This window comes from Ptiloglossa arizonensis, chromosome 5, assembly GCF_051014685.1.
Source record: "Ptiloglossa arizonensis isolate GNS036 chromosome 5, iyPtiAriz1_principal, whole genome shotgun sequence".
NCBI classification, from domain to species: Eukaryota; Metazoa; Arthropoda; class Insecta; order Hymenoptera; family Colletidae; genus Ptiloglossa; species Ptiloglossa arizonensis.
This window is the reverse complement of record NC_135052.1, coordinates 18,121,599-18,139,544: the sequence shown is the minus strand read 5'-3', so window position 1 is coordinate 18,139,544 and position 17,946 is coordinate 18,121,599. Positions and strand designations below refer to the sequence as shown.

Sequence of the window (17,946 nt, the reverse complement as noted above, 5' to 3'; positions counted from 1 at the left end):
CTTAGTGAAGCTTCGTGTCTCTGGAATGAACCATAATTTTCAATCCCTTCCCGACTTCGATAGTTAACGCTATCCTCGGAAGATCCCTGTTGTAATAAATTGTATCACAATTATCCACAATCAACCAGCCAACACTTGGCTGTATGCTTCTGATGATCTAGGAGCCTCTGATGATTCTGATGATCGAGAATCAAACCCACAACCAATCCTATTTCAATCTTCGGATCACGATCTCAACATCGTTAGCTTTATTTTAGAAAGATTCTACAGTGGATCTTCACATCCTCAAAATAAACAATTCTACAATTTTCAGTTCCTTTGTAGATTCACTCGTCAACATCATCCTCAAAGAAGAAACCATTCCACAATTTTGAATCCCTTCTCTGTTATTTCCTCTCGTCGATATCATCCTCGGAGGATCATCCTCGATTGCAACGAATTGCACTCAGAGAACTGCAACTCTTTCACACGTCTTCTAGCTTTACACTGCCAGGATATAATCTCACCATTGACTTCGTTCTATAAAGATTCTACAGTGGATTTTCGTATCCACAGAATAGACCATTTTACAATTTTCAGTCCCCTTCTAGTAGATCTTCACGAGTAAAGACTCATCAATATCATTTTCGGAGGATTCTCGAGTGCAACAAATCGCACGAAATGAACTACAACTCCTCCACACGTTCTCTAGCTTTATACTGCCAGGACATAATCTCACTATCAACTTGATTCTAGAAATATTCTACTAGTAGATCTTTATATTCTTAAAGTAGACCATTGTACAATTTTTCGTCCTCTTCTCTTTCTACTTATGAATATCATCCTCGGAGGATCCACAAGTGCAACAAATCACACCAAATGAACTACAACTCTTCTACACATCTTCTAGCTTTATACTTCCAGGGCATAATCTCACCATCGACTTGATTCTAAAAATATTCTACCAGTAGATCTTTATATCCACAAAATAGACCATTCTACAATTTTCAATCCCCTCCTCTATCTACTCATCAATATCATCCTCGGAGGATCCACAAGTGCAACAAATCGCACCAAATGAACAACTCTTCTACACATCTTCTAGCTTTACACTAACATAATCTCACCATCGACTTGATTCTAGAAATATTCTACAGTAGAACTTCGTATCCTCAAAATAAACCATACAATTTTCCATTCCCTCCTCTATCTACTCATCAATATCCTCGGAGGATCCTCGAATGCAACAAATTGCACCAAATGAACTACAACTCCACACGTTCTCTAACTTTACACTGCCAGGATATAATCTCACCATCGACTTGATTCTAAAAAAATTCTACCAATAGATCCTTATATTCTCAAAATCGACCATTCTACAATTTTCCCTCCCCTCCTCTCTCTACTCATCAATATCATCCTCGTAGAATCCACAAGTGCGACAAATCCCACCGTGTGAACTGCAACTCGGTTCGAACTCGTCCATCCGTAGCTCCTAGCTTTACGCTACCAACGATCCCTGGCCCGACAATTAAAACTAGGACCAAAACGAACCGGCAGATGCGAAGAGAAAGAGAAAGAGAGAGAGAGAGAGGACACGGAGGGACGACGCGGAGAAGAGTCCGATAAACCGGGCCGATAGCGCGGCTCCAAACATTTGCCCGCGATAAGATCCCGTATCTCCTGAGAAAGCCTGGTTTTTATGCTCGTGCACGTTCTCCGTGTCCGTTTCTCCGCGAAAGCACCCACCGCCGACGTAACGGGAGCAACGGAGACGGTTGACGACGCCCGTTGCCTCGGAGCGAGCAGGACAACCGATCGGGGCAACCCGCGTCTGGCATGGGCCACGATGTTGTTGTAGTACCGGCCTCAGATAGAGATAGCTATTTTTAATGGAAGTTCCTTCGAGTGCTCGAGTGCCGATAGCCGAGCGCCTATCTGCCGGCTGATATTTTTAATATCGGAAACGGCCAGATGGGGTGGCGGAGGAGAGAGGGTCGGCTTGCTAGATAAGTCTCTCTCTCGGCCGGAGAGCCAGCGATAGCGTTGGATCCATGGCCGGTGTCTATCTCTTTTCCATCCATTTTTCCTACTCCCTTGCCGATCTGTCCTTCCCTTTCTCTCTCTCTCTCTCTCTCTCTCTCTCTCTCTCTCTCTCTCTCTCTCTCTCTCTCTCACAACTTCCACGACTGGTCCCCGTTTTTCTCTCGCGATCGTGATCTATTCCCGGCCTCTGGATCGTGTCTCGATCGCGATGACGTACCATCCAGAGGGCGTCACGCTGCTTTTTGTCAATCCGGAGACTCTGATGACTGGGAAGCAGTGAAGAGACACGAGGGACTTGGAATTTCGACGGTCAGAGACACTGAGGGCGATCGATTAGTATTTCGAGGTATATTAGGTTGTTCGGTATGTTTTGACGGGTTTTTCCCATTGTGAAAAATACTAGGATTTTGAACAAGCGTGAATATTAATACGAGATGTAGGTCTATGTGGAGCTTCATATATGTTTGTTAAATTGTAGTACCAGCTTTGGAAGAATAAAACGACCGATCTAATAGCTTCGTTTCTTATCGAACGACGAAACTTATCGAGTAGCTTATTAGATTGTGAAGTGAATGATCGGAAGAATGGTTTTTGTAAAGCTGGATTTCAGTTTTGGTGGTGTAACGAATGTAAGGATAAAGTCTTTAATTCGATTTCGTGATTTAATAACGAAGAGTAATGTCTGTGAGCAATGTTAGTAAGCGTAGAGTGTAGCGTGGACGATGAAATTCGGTAGTTTGGGAATGGTTCGTGATACTTATGATAATTTAATTTGATTCGACTTGTGATTTATTTAACGAATGTAAGAACAAGGGGAAGGATCTTTTGCATTTCTACTCTGATATTATGATTTAACAATAATGAATAAACCCTGAGAAAAATATCTCAATGGCAGACATCCACCAACGATAATCTAAAACAACAGAGTGAACGTTGGAACTTACTTGAAGACCACTCGTGAGCAAATTGTTGCATTTATATTAAAATAATTACAAAATGTTTGCTCTTGCTGTTTAATAACGACGAGTGAAATTTTGACGGAGAAACAGTCGTAATTTTGATCTATCGTGGTTCGAAAGCCAAGCGTTCTACGATTAAACGAAAGATAAAATTATCGATCGAACGAACGAGAACGATCAGTGGACGCGTTTCCATCGGCACCGATTGATATTTTGCGGTAAGTTTCGAAGACGATCAACCGTGTCGTTGGTACTGTCAGAATCTTGCGAACCGTTATCTTGGATCTAGAGCCAACAACAATTAGCCGGGGGTCAGAGTTCGGAGCTCGGTGCTGGCCTGCCACGATGGGCGGGTTTGCATCGCATCGAGGGCGATCCGAGTAAACAAATCATAAAGGCCGACGTGGAAGGCCTCCTCGCGAACGATCTCCTTCTTCTGCGAACCTGTCCGTCGATCTGATCTCGTACGTTTTTGCGTGCGTGGTCAAGCTTTAATACGAAGCGTCTGGACGAGAATTGCTCGTAGAAAAAATTAGGTTACGAAAATTCAGTGCGATATGGGCTTAACGGGGAAGGAAAGTGAAAAGTTTCGTTGTGTTTCTGCGATGAAAATCACATAACTACAGAAATAACGAATTTGGACCGATTAGAGTAGATCATAGAAGAACGTTCTCTTTTGGAAAGAATTAGGTGCGATATGGGCTTAATGGGGAAGGAAATGCAAGGTTTCGTTGTGTTTCTGCGATGAAAATCACATAACTACAGAAATAACGAATTTGGACCGATTAGAGTAGATCATAGAAGAACGTTCTCTTTTGGAAAGAATTAGGTGCGATATGGGCTTAATGGGGAAGAAAATGTAAAGTTTCGTTGTGTTTCTGCGATGAAAATCACATAACTATTGAAATAACATCGAATATGGACCGACTAGTAGATTATAGAAGGACGTTTTCTTTTGGAGAAAAATTAGGTGCGATATGGGCTTAATGGAGAAGGAAATGCAAGGTTTCGTTGTGTTTTTGCGATGAAAATCACGCAACTATAGAAATAACGTCGAATATGGACCGACTAGTAGATTATAGAAGGACGTTTTCTTTTGGAGAAAAATTAGGTGCGATATGGGCTTAATGGAGAAGGAAATGGAAGGTTTCGTTGTTTTTCTGCGATGAAAATCACGCAACTATAGAAATAACGTCGAATCTGGACCGATTAGAGTAGATAATAGAACGGTGTTTTCTTTTGGGAAAAATTAGGTGCGATATGGGCTTAATGGGGAAGGAAATGTAAGGTTTCGTTGTGTTTCTCCCATGAAAATCACATAACTATTGAAATAACGTCGAATCTGGATTGACTAGTAGATCATAGAAGGGCGTTTTCTTTTGGAGAAAAATTAGGTGAGATATAGGCTTAATAGAAAACGAAAATATTATTTCGTTGCTTTTCTGTGGAAAAGATTCAAATAGTTTTAAATATAGCGCGTGATTTGAGCTCGATACCGAATAGAGGATGAGTATTGCTGCATTCTTGCGAAGGAAAACAAGTTGCAAGGTCAAGTGCGATATGAGCTTAATAGATAAAGAAATATAAGATCTCATTGTTTCGCATGGAGAAAAGATTCCAATCATCGTAAAAAGTTGTGTACGATACTTTGATGTTTTCCTCTGTGAAAAATTCAGGTTGAAAAAAATCAACCACGATAGAGACTTAATGAGAAACAAAATATAAAATTTTTCTACTTGAAAAAATTAAAAAGTTACAAAAGTTACTACTTGTACACTAGGTACAACGAGGAACTTTTTTCCATGTAGTCAAGTGTGATATGGGCATAATAGAGAACGAAATATAAGATCCATCTCTCAATTCTAAGAAAAAATTTGAATCGTCGTTGCACAAAATAATTCCTCAAAACTTACTCTTCCTACGTGGAAAACAAGATCGTAAAAATTGAGTGCAATAGAGGCTTAACAAAAAACGAAGAATTTCTCTATAAAACTAACCCATGAACTGAACATAATGAACAAACCAAGTATTTATATACTTGTACCCTAGACATTTTATTCCATCTAGTCAAGTGTGATACGGGCATAATAGGAAACGAAATATAAGATTCCATTTCTCGATCTCGAGAAAAAGTTCGAATCGTCGTTGCACTAAAATAATTCTCCAAAGTTCATTTTCTCCGCGCTGGAAACTAGATCGTGAAAATAAAGCGCGATTGGGGCTTAACGCGCAACTATGTACAATCTCGTAAAAGTCTCACTGTGTTAAAATTGAATCAAATGCGATATGAGCATGATAGAGAACAAAATTTAACAAAATTCCACCGTCGAAAAATTCGAATAGTTGCACTAAAATAATTCTCCAAAATTCATTTTCTCCGCGCTGGAAACGTGATCGTGAAAATGAAGCGCGATCGGGGCTTAACGCGCAACTACGTACAATCTCGTAAAAGTCTCACTGTGTTAAAATTGAATCAAATGCGATATGAGCATGATAGAGGACAAAATTTAACAAAATTCCACCGTCAAAAAATTCGAATCGTTGCACTAAAATAATTCTCGAAAATTCATTTTCTCCGCGCTGGAAACGTGATCGTGAAAATGAAGCGCGATCGGGGCTTAACGCGCAACTACGTACAATCTCGTAAAAGTCTCACTGTGTTAAAATTGAATCAAATGCGATATGAGCATGATAGAGGACAAAATTTAACAAAATTCCACCGTCGAAAAATTCGAATCGTTGCACTAAAATAATTCTCGAAAATTCATTTTCTCCGCGCTGGAAACGAGATCGTGAAAATGAAGCGCGATCGGGGCTTAACGCTCAGCTGCGTACGATCTCGTAAAAGTCTCACTGTGTTAAAATTGAATCAAATGCGATATGAGCATGATAGAGAACAAAATTTAACAAAATTCCACCGTCGAAAAATTCGAATCGTCATTCCACTAAAATAATTCTCCAAAATTCATTTTCTCCGCGCTGGAAACGAGATCGTGAAAATGAAGCGCGATCGGGGCTTAACGCTCAGCTGCGTACGATCTCGTAAAAGTCTCGCCGCGTTTGAATTGTATCCATCGTAAAAGCGACCGGCGATCATCCCGTGCTTGACCTCGAATTCTTCGGTAATTCATCCTCCCTGGAAAAAAACGGCTCCACCGACGGTTGCCCTGTTGAAACATCGATCGGTGAATAAAAAGAGGTGGCAGGGCCGAAAACAGTCGGAATCACTGTTCAGACGTTCGAAATCGCGTCGGGCCGAGTCGAGCAAGCGAACGGGCCGGTGTATTCCAATTTACCGTCGCGATACCAGCCCACGAAGGAGAAGAAGCGTACGCGGAACGATCGATAAATCGGTTTCCACGCCGCGTATCCGATATCCTGCTCGCGATGGAGGGAGGCTCGTACGCGGTGCAGCCAGGGTGCGGGCCCGATTAACACGTTGTTTGTATAGGGGAATGTATAATAACAGGTTGCGCCGTCGGCATAGGTACCCATTTGTATCTGTAGGAGGGCATCTCGGGTTCTCATCCCGCGGAAGGATAAGAGGTGGACCGAACATGGAGAACACGAAGGGAGAGAGACAGAGAGCGTTGGTAGAGATCGGAGCGAGAGAGGATTGGGCGAAGAAAGCCGATACGTTTGAGGAATAAGAACGGAACGGGACGAGACCGGCCAGGAAATTGTCCAACGAACCTACCAGGAAAAAATAACGATCGATTGGGTGACGTCAGTGGGCCGTTTTAGACACTGGATTAAAAGTTTCTTTTTTTTTTTCTTTTTAAGATGGTGTTTAACGTTCTTTGTAACCCCTTGGAGACTTGTTGTGATTGTGATGTTGTGAGAATTTTAGGTTTAGAATTACTTTATACCATTTGCGATTGTGTATACGTACTTAACCACGTCTTGGGAATTTTATCGTGTAAAAGATGGGGAGTGAGTCCCTGAAAAACTTGACGATTAGAGTCAGAGAAATAAACCAAATAATAAGATAAAAAAAACTTTGATTATATATGAATGTACAGGCAGACATTTAATCACATTTTGGGAATTTTAGACCAACGAATAAAATAAAAAAAACTTAGATTACATATGAAAGTATAGGCACACATTTAACCACGTTTTGGGACTTCCATGCTGTAAAAGATGAGGGAGTACGTTCAACGATCAGAGACAAAGAAATAAAAAGAATAAAATAAAAAAACTTAAGTTACATATGAAAGTACAGACACACATTTAACCCCATTTTAGGACTTTCAAAAGATATAGGCAGATCCGCGAAAAACTCAACGACCAGAGAGAGAGAAATAAAAAGAATACAGACCAAAGAATAAAATAAAAAAAAACTTAGATTACATATGAAAATACAGACACACATTTAAACCATATTTTGGGACTTTCATGGTGAAAAAGATAAGAGAGCAAGTCTGCGAAAACTCAAGGACCAGAGATAAAGAAATAAAAAGAATAAAGAAAAAAAAACTTAGGTTACATATGAAAATACAGACACACGTTTAAACCACATTTTGGGACTTTCATAATATAAAAGATGAGGGAGCAGGTCCGCGAAAAACTCGACGACCAGAGACAGAGAAATAAAAAGAACCCAGACCAAAGAATGACATAAAAAATAACTCAGCTTACACATGAAAGTACAGACACACGTTTAAACCACATTTTGGGAATTTCGTCGTGTAAAAAACGAGGAGGGGAATCAGGTCCGCGAGAAAAGCGACGATCGGAGAACGAAAGAGAGAAAGAGAGCGAGAGAGAGAGAGGAAGAGAGGAAGAAACAGGGATGCAACGACCGGTATCTACGTTGCATCGGTACGGTGGGGCACCGTGGTCCGGTCCCTCGATGCACCTGGTGCGGATCGTCTCGATCTCGCTGCCGCCGCCCCGGGCCCACCTCTCGCTCCTCCTCCGCCCCCACCTCCATCCTCCCGCGCGGTCATCTTCGACATCGGCCGTAACCACCGCTACCCTCGTAAGCGTCTCTCGATCCCGTCCCGAGTTGCGCTCCACGAAACGCCCTGAAAATCCACTGTGAACCGTTCGAGGATCGATCTGGATACCGATCCACGTCCGATAAGCGTGCTCGCACGCCGCCACGAATCCCGGTGCATTATGAAAAGCCTCCTCTTCCCCTCCCCAACCCCTCCCCCAGTACACCAACCCCGTACACCTCTCTCCACCATCCCCTTCGTCTCGTAACTCGCGAGCCGTGTGTAGCTGGCGGCGTCTACGGTGGTTCGACGTTACGAGGCGTCGTTACCGCGAAAAGGTACGAGAGAACGAGACTGGAGAACCACCACCACCATCACCACCATCACCACCATCATCCTCCACCAAAGGTTTCCTTGGCGAACTTTCCTGTTTTACGGCCTAGACCGAGCATCGTGAAATTGAATTACTCGCGACCACGGTCTCTCGTCGGAGTCGTCCCGGATTATCCGGTTGTATCTGACTCGCGGTGAGGGGAGAGGGCGGCACAGAGGAGGGTCCACGGTGACCGGGAACAAGGGTTGCACTCGTGGAAACGGAAAAGGGTTCGAACAAGATCGTTTCGAGACGTTCGCGGAGCTTTGGTCGGGGATGATTCTCGAATCGCGGGGAGACTTTAAAGAGGGTGTATCATGATTCTTTCGGGGGTCGGGGAAGGGAATTTTGAGAAGTGTGGAATAAGTCATTTTTTGGTTTAGAGTTTGTGTGTGAAGCGTAGAATTGAAGGTTACTTGTTTTATGGTAAGATTTTTACACTCGGTGTCTTCAATGAGAGGTATAGAATTTATAGAAATTTTGAGAAGTGTGAAATTGGTGATTTTGTATTTTAGAGTTTGTATATGAAGTGTAGAATTGAAGGTTACTTGTTTTATGTTAAGATTTTCACTTAGTGAGAGTTATGGAATTTATATAAATTTTGAGAAGTGTGAAATTGGTAACTTTGTATTTTAGAGTTTGTGTATGAAGTGTAGAATTGAAGGTTACTTGTTTTATGTTAAGATTTTCACTTAGTGAGAGTTATGGAATTTCTATAAATTTTGAGAAGTGTGAAATTGGTGATTTTGTATTTTAGAGTTCGTGTATGAAGTGTAGAATTGAAGGTTACTTGTTTTATGTTAAGATTTTCACTTAGTGAGAGTTATGGAATTTATATAAATTTTGAGAAGTGTGAAATTGGTAACTTTGTATTTTAGAGTTTGTGTATGAAGTATAGAATTGAAGGTTACTTGTTTTATGTTAAGATTTTCACTTAGTGAGAGTTATGGAATTTATATAAATTTTGAGAAGTGTGAAATTGGTAACTTTGTATTTTAGAGTTTGTGTATGAAGTGTAGAATACGAGGTTACTTATTTTATGTTAAGATTTTTACCTTCTGTGTCTCCAACGAGAGTTATAGAATTTATATAAATTTTGAGAAGAGTGAAATAGGTAATTCTGTATTTTAAAGTTTGTATATGAAGTGTAGAATACAAAATTACTTATTTTATGTTACGATTTTCACTTCGTAAGAATTATAGAATTTCTATAAATTTTGAGAAATATGAAATGAGTTTGTAGTTCCGTTAAAACTTATTAAACAGTACTATTCAATGTAGCACTGTTCAATAAATTTTTAAGAACGACGAAACTTATTGAACAATCTATCGGGTTATTTGGAAAGTCATTTCGTTTTCCAAAATGGAGAATGTATAATTTAGTAAAATGTTTATACGCTCTAAAAAAATCTTGTTTCATTTTCACCAAAAAAAAAAAAAAAAAAACGAAATGACTTTTCGAACAACCCAATATCATCCCTTGGTATACAAAAGATCCTCGTACAGCAACCACTACAAAAACCCCCACTATCAAGGCTCTAATCGATTCAACCAAAGGTCAGAGAAACCTATTCCAAATTTCCAAATGTTCAAATTTACAAATTTACAAATTTCAAAATTTCCAAATGTTCAAACTTCCAAATTTCAAAATTTCCAAATGTTCAAACTTCCAAATTTCAAAATTTCCAAATGTTCAAACTTCCAAATTTCAAAATTTCCAAATGTTCAAACTTCCAAATTTCAAAATTTCCAAATGTTCAAAATGTTCAAACTTCCAAATTTCCAAACTTTCAAATTCTTATCACTACCTTCCCCCGATCGATCACACCCCCGAGCCCACACTCGTCCTCGAAAGCAAAAAAAAAAAAAAAACAAAATCGATCCCCGATCACCGATCGACCGAGCCCGATTTATCGCGCCGCCGCGGTTGGAAGAAGAACCTCGTTACCGCTACAGATGTCCCAATAGCTCCCCATCCCGGTGTCGACGTCGTCTCGATTTCGTCCCCTCTCCGGAGCAGCGTGGAAAAAAATTCATCGCAATCAGAAAAGCTGGCTCTGCCAAACGACGATATACACCACCAGCACCAGCAGCACCACCCCCTCGGTAGCTACCCTCTTTCTGTGTCGGGCTCTCTGGCACCCTTTCTCACCCCTCCTCGAATTCCTCGGAATTCCGCGGCTGGTGACTGGCGGTGGCGACCGCGTGCGCTTCGCGATAAGCTCCTCCAACCAGCACCAACACCCTCCCAGAACGAAACCACCACCGAACCACTGCTGCCACACTTGCTCACCGTCGTCCCGGAGGTGCTTCTCTCCCCCACTCCTTGAAAAGTTTTCGTTCAGGGGGCTGGGCGGTCGGCTGGGGTGTGCATCGGAAACGTTAGCCCCCGATCGATCTCCGCGCATCGCGGATTCGTTATCTTTATCCCGCGCGAGACGTCGCGATATATCTGATCGGGAGTCCGCGAGTTCTCCTTCTGGTTCGGGGTAACCGTTTCGATGGTATATAGGGCTGAGGGTAATTTTAAAACGATCCGCTGGATTTCGGTGCCGGCTTATTTATGGTCGGGGATGGCTGTCTTATCTACGCCCCGGCCGATAATCGCTCGGTTTTTCCGCGAGCCGTGCTAGAACGTTCGGGGCCCCGTTTCGTGCTCGGACCGAGTTTTCGACCTCGACGTGGGAACAACGTTGGAACACGGTTTTCAAAACGCCACCGGATCCCTTCCACGAGTTTTATCGCTGCCTATAATTGCGCGCTTTTTGGGAAACTTTTGGATCGTTTCGTGATTGAACCAGCCCGAATTGAACCGAGCTGTTTGAATGGAACGGGGTGGCGAGCCAACCGTGCGTGACCAAGGTGGCACGCGAGACGATTTGATTGGCACGCGGCCGAATTCTGAATAAAATTCGTTGCACGGTTCGAGACGAAGTATCGGGGGTTTTTTTTTTTTTTTGAGGGTGGAAATAACATTTTTGGTAAGTGGAAAGGTAGCTCGAGAGGGTGAATGTGTTTGATGGAGAGGTAGGGGTGGGTATCGGGGGTACGTTGATATTGGGTTGAGGTATCTTTAATAGGGAAGCTTTTGTATTTGGTAATTGTAGAATCTATTTTGGAGAACTCAAATTTATGGAAATGAGAGGAAGAATGTTGGGGGTTTTTTTTTACAGTGGAAATAAAATCTTTGGTAAGTGTAAAGGTTACAAGTGTAACCTTTCAAAATTACCAACACCTCGCTTTGTAAATTTTCTTCTATCGTTTCGTTACATATTTTTCTACCATAATTTCTTTACATATTTTTCTTCCATTGTTTCAAACCTACCACTTATCTTGAATCCAAAATTTTCCTTTTCTTTTTCAGAAAGAACACTCTCAAAAAATACCATCAAAAATTACCAACATAAGTGCATCTCACTGTATAAATTTCCTTCTATAGATATTTTCTTTATATATTTTTCTTCCATCGTTTCAGACCTACATTTATCACAAACTCAAAATTATTCTTTTCTTTCTCAGAAAGAACACTCAAAAAATACCATCAAAAATTACCAACACGAGTACATCTCACTGTATAAATTTTCTTCTATACATATTTTCTTCACACATTTTTCTTCCATCGTATTAAACCTACATTTATCCCAAACTCAAAACTATTCTTTCCTTTCTCAGAAACAACCCTCTCAAAAAATGCCCTAAAAAATTACCAACACGAGTACACTTTACATTATAAATTTCCTTCTACCCATATTTCCTTTACCCATTTTTCTTCCATCGCTCCATTACACATTTCCCTCCCATCGTTTCAAACCAACCACCTATCTCGAAATCTCCAAATTTTTTCTTTCTCCTCAAGAAGATTCGAACACCCTCCAAAAAGTACAAAAATCACCGCCTTGAACAAGTACAATAACTTGTATTTCTCTCGACGCGGGTATAATTCGCCAGGAATATCAGTTCCCCATTACATCCCCGGAATCGTCCCGTATCAATCTGAAAAATAAAATCCAAGAGGATATCGCATCCGTGCACACGAGACCTAGCCCCCTCCGCCCCACGCCACTGAATTTATCTCCGAACTCGGCTCATCGGCTCCTCCTGGTTCATGCATCGATGTCCTTTATCGACTGTTCGGCATGTCCCGGGAGCATTACCGGCCCGGTTGATTGATATACAAAGTTGACAAAGTGCGCTACGTCGGTTGTCTACGTCGTGTTCGTCGTCTTCGGTATCGAGGTAATGACGCGGCAACCGTATCTCACCATTGTACCACGATGTACCTCTCTGTTCCGTATCTTTTTCCAGAAGAGGATTCCGCGGCTCATCCGCGAAACGACTACCGTGATTTATCGCGAACGTCCACGGGACACGACCGGATAAAAACCAAACGAACGTTGTTAATTCGCGATTGGTAACACGGCCCGGTTCGATTTCTTCGTCGCGTTTCGTCGGACACCGTTTTGCCACTCGTGAAATATACCTTGCGCCCGAACGGATCGATCGTCCGCTTATTTGGAAAAATTACGAACGCTGGGAATTCTGGGGCATTGATAAATTGTTCGATAAGCGCTGTTTATTTAAAATAATCGACGGAAACGAAATGTCACGTATGAGTTAAATATGTCATTCTTTTCTTATTGGAGAAAAAGTATATTTAAGTTTTTTTTTCTTTTTTTTTTCTATATAGAATTTGAGGTAATTGATATAATTCCTTTGAAGTACATTTGAAACACTCTTTATTATTTATTGTGATAATTCTTTTCCTTAGAGGGTAGAAGGTAAAGATTCTTGAAGCGTCGCGTGGAAAGTTAGGTTAGAATCGAGTAGGATTTTGTGTAATTCTTTTTATGTAGAATTTATGTTTCTTCGAGGTATATTCAAAACTCTTCGTGTTGAAACGCAAAATCATTTATTGTAGTAAGTTTCTTCTTCAGAGAACAGAAGATAGAGATTTTTTAAGTGTTACGTGAAAGGAGAGTTAGGTTAGGTTCCTCTAGAAAACACATTCGTCGAAATTCGACGAATCGTTCAATCACTTAATAATAGTATCTTTAGCAGATAGATAACTATTAACAACTCACTTCTTGTCTCAGTTTCGCTTATTAAATACAATCTATTCCATCGAGGTTGCATTAGAAAAAAAAAGTAGTGACTCCATATTGCTTTTCGGGCGTTCGTACATATTTGAGGTTAAAAACAATACGAGATTAGCTTAACGTGCAAAAACGTTTTCGTCCAACTGTTTCCGAATACATTTTCGTAAGCTTCTTCGCGGTGATCCACAAAGCTACGGCGATCCATCAACATCCATTAATTTCGCGAGTTAAGAACGAGGAGACAACGGGCTAACAAAAGAGCCAGAATTGTTCGAGTATTCTTCACCGACGATGCTTCGACCGGATTATAAAGACGAAGTTTCTTCTTATCTTCTTACGTCATTTTTTTCCACGCTGTTTTCAACTCGATCCGTGAAACTCTCCGTCCGATCAATCAACGTCCAATTTATTTCGCGAATTAAAAATGCGAAAAAAAAAAAGGATCTACCGAGCCCGGTGGATATTGTCTCGAGATTGTTCGTTCTCGTGGCCATTGACACGCGGCGAGTAATCCATTAATTTCACGAATTAAGGACACGAGGGAGGATCTCGAACGTACTAATCTCGATATTCTTCGCGTGTGGCACCTGAAACGATACACAGAAATAAACACCTTTTTCATTCAGCGAATAATTGGTCTGTCTGCTTCCCGGGACCATTAATATCCATTAATTGTACGAATTAAAAACACGAGAGAGGATTAAAGACGAGTCAATAACATCTCGATGTACTTCGGTTAAGATACTTCGTACGGATCTACGAAATTAATTCCCTTCTTGCTTTATTTAATCATTTTTCCAACGATGGTCCGCGAAGTTCTTCGGAACGTATCGATGCGCATTAATTGAACGAATTAAAAAACACGTGAAAGAACGAAGACCAAGTCAAGGGCGTCTCGATGTTCCACGGATGTGGTGCTCGATACCTATCGACAAAAATTAGTTCTCTTCGACTTCCTTTAGTCATTTCTCCTCATTTTATTATATCGATTTGCGAAGTTCGTCGAGCCATTAATTGCACGAATTAAAAATACGAGGATGGAGTAATAATAATTTAATATCGTTTCAATATTCTTCGCTTATTTGTACTCGTATCGATTTACAGAAATAAACTCTTTGGTTACATCTACGTAATTGGTCTGTTTAATTTGTAAAATTAGTTTCGGATAAATTGGCGTACGAAATTATACTTGTATTTAAATTTTTTAATGGTCCGTTAATATTCGTTCATTTCGCGAATTAAAAACGCATCGAAACTTTTGTATTTTTCACGTACAGTGTAGTACATCGAATTAACTTCCAAGAACAAAGTTAAGAACAGAGTAGGGTGAAAAATTTCTCAAAATTTGCAAAGATCCACTCCACTGTTACCTTTTCTAACAATTTTTCCACTGTGTTCTTCCTTATAAGTTTACATTGTTCCAATCCACCCATGTCCATTAATTTCACAAATTGAACACACCAAAGAGATCAAGAACACATTAGGCTGAAAAATTTCTCAAAATTTGCAAAGATTCACTCCATTGTTACCTTTTTCAACAATTTTTCCACTGTATTCTTCCGCACAAGTATCCATTAATTTCGCAAATTAAGCACACTAAAAAGGTAAAGAACACTACGCTGAAAAATTTCTCAAAATTTGCAAAGATCCACTCCATGGTTACCTTTTCCAACAATTTTTCCACTATATTCTTCCGCACAAGTATTCATTAATTTCGCAAATTAAGCACACTGAAAAGGTGAAGAATACAGTACACTGACAAATTTCTCAAAATTTGCAAAGATCCACTCCATCGTTACCTTTTCCAAATAAGTATCCATTAATTTCGCAAATTAAGCACACTAAAAAGGTGAAGAACACTACGCTGAAAAATTTCCCAAAATTTGCAAAGATCCACTCCATTGTTACCTTTTCCAACAATTTTTCCACTGTATTCTTCCGCACAAGTATTCTTCCTCTTAATTTCCCAAATTAAGCACACTAAAAAAATGAAGAACACTACGCAGAAAAATTTCTAAAAATTTGCAAAGATCCACCCCATGGTTTTCATTCTCGAGAATTTTTCCACTGTGTTCCCCGACACCAGTCCACGAGGTCTAAGTCCCTCGATATTCATTAATTTCGCGAATTAAGAACGCGAGGAAGGCCAAGCGGCGAAACGAAACGAAACGAAACGAAACGAAACGAAAGGAACGCGATCTCTCGATCCTGTTCACGGTGAACGCTCGACCCGGACTCTGCGCCTAACGCAATAAATCGTCAGGGTACACCCGCAACGCGATTTATCTGGCCAGACGCTGCGTCGAAGCGTGATCTGAAAAGGTAAATTGGCTCCGGAGGGGGTTGCACGATGCTTTTCCCTGCTTAACGATCGTCAAAATTTACGCGCCCTTATCAATGATCTCGCGTTCCTACGTTTTCGCGTTCGCTCGTGCTCTCTCGCGGGGGCACACGCGGCCGTGTCTCTCAGTGTGCAACTACGCGAAATCGGAGGGTATCGTCGGCGGCACACCTACACGTATCTTCTCGCGACCCGGTTCTTTCACGGCTGGGGCCCCGCGAAACGAGAGAAATAAGAGAGGGAGAGACGCAGCACTTCCTTATCTCCCGTAACGACTGCTCGTTATTAATCGGCGCGCGCTGTTCGAGATACCGAACCCCTCCGCCATCCACCTCGCCCTCGGTCCGCGCGTTGCATCCTGCCCCCTTCGAATCGCCCGTTCACCTACAACGGGGGTGTCTACGTGTGGTACACGAACGCGCGATCCCAACGTGTTCGGTAACGTATGCGCCGGGGGACCCACGGTGACACTTTCTTCGCGTATTGGGCCCCGAGCCGAGATGACGAGATCGCGTACAACCGGCCTCCTGCAATTAGTGACCCGTTTCGTTGGAGATCTGAGGAACTTGACAAGCTCTGTCCGTAACCTTCATTTCTTTTGCAAATTTCACGACTATAGTCGTGTAAAGTGATTGTAATCTTCCTTTTTTTTTTGAAATAGTATTTTTTGTTAATAGTGAAATTAGTGCTTTCTTTCGTTGAAGATAAGATGTTGACAAGGTCTATACAAACGTAAGCTCAATTTCTTTTGCAAATTTCATGACTATAGTCGTGTAAAGTGATTGTGATCTTCCTTTTTTTTTGAAATAGTATTTTTTGTTAATAGTGAAATTAGTATATTCTTTCGTTGAAGATAAGATGTTGACAAGGTCCACACAAACGTAAGCTCAATTTCTTTTGCAAATTTCATGACTATACTCCTAAAATGATTGCAAACTTTTTGTTTCGAAATAGTATTTTTTGTTATTAGTTCAATTAATGCCCCGATATTGAAGATAAGATATTGACAAGATCTCTCCCACTGTGACCTTAATTTTTGTGTAACTTTATTGCCACATCTGTAAAGTGTGCAAACTATTTTTTATCGAAACAACATTTGTCGCGAATAATGCAATTAGGGCCTCATTTCGTGGAAGTTAACAAGATCTATTCGAATGTAATCTCATGTTGTTTGTAAATTTCACGACAGATCAAAGTAATTGCAATTTTTTTCTTTTCAAACATGCAAAGTCTATGCAACTATAACCGCAGTTTTTGCACTTGCGAAATTGAAGTATTTTAATTGAATTGTTGCCGATGTCTCGTAAATAAATCGATTCTTCCGATCTTCAGAGATAGTTATTCGGGAAATGAATACTTCATGAAATGTTCCAAGCTTCTTAATAAGTTATGTTTTATTCAAGAAGACGTTCGAACGTTCCGCAAGAAAATAGCAAGAATCATTTGAACCATTTCTTTATGTTCCTTGTTTGAAGTATCTTATGAAGTATTCATTTTTTCGAACACCTCTTCGTACCTCTATACACGGAATAGATAAAAAGAATTGATATACTTCGAGAAATAGTATACTTCTTTTATTCGAAATACTTCTCTCTTCGCAGATTTATACGCAGAACGAACGGAAAGATTTTATCTGCTTAAAAAGAAATATACGGTAACATTAAAAAATGAGGAATAGTTTTATTATTTCAGCTGCATCGTTGCACTGTTGAGAAAAATAAGATTAACAAGTATCTTTCAATTTTTTCTACCTTCTATCTTAATTGGGAGGATGATATACAAAGTGTAAAAGAATTTGATCGTACATCAGAGAAAAAGATTTATTTCAAGAAACTAAAACGATTGAAAAATATTTGTTTTCAAGGAATTCGAGGAATTCGTACATATGTTGAGACAACTAAATAACATCTGTAAGTATCTATATTTAACGTCTTTATTGCACAAAGTTTACACTGTTGTGCATATAAGTGAAACATTCGTTTATCTCGAGGAACTGATTGCAAGAAGATAAAGTGTACAACAGAAATATTTCGAAACGGACATACACGTAAAAAATAATTAATAGAACTAATAATAATACACATTTGTACATGTACAAGGGTGTGATAGAACAATATGAATACCCAGGAGAAGTCAAAGCTACGAGTATAAAATTATTTAAAGAAAGAACTCTTACCTTACCTTATCGTACTCGTCACATCTATAATCT

General features: G+C 40.4%; 1 protein-coding gene across 2 annotated transcripts in view; it reads left to right on the top strand.

Moving 5' to 3' along the window:
* Positions 1–17,946, top strand: part of Ush (Zinc finger protein ush) — a 445,671-nt gene that overhangs the window by 328,559 nt on the left and 99,166 nt on the right. The window lies entirely within an intron of this gene.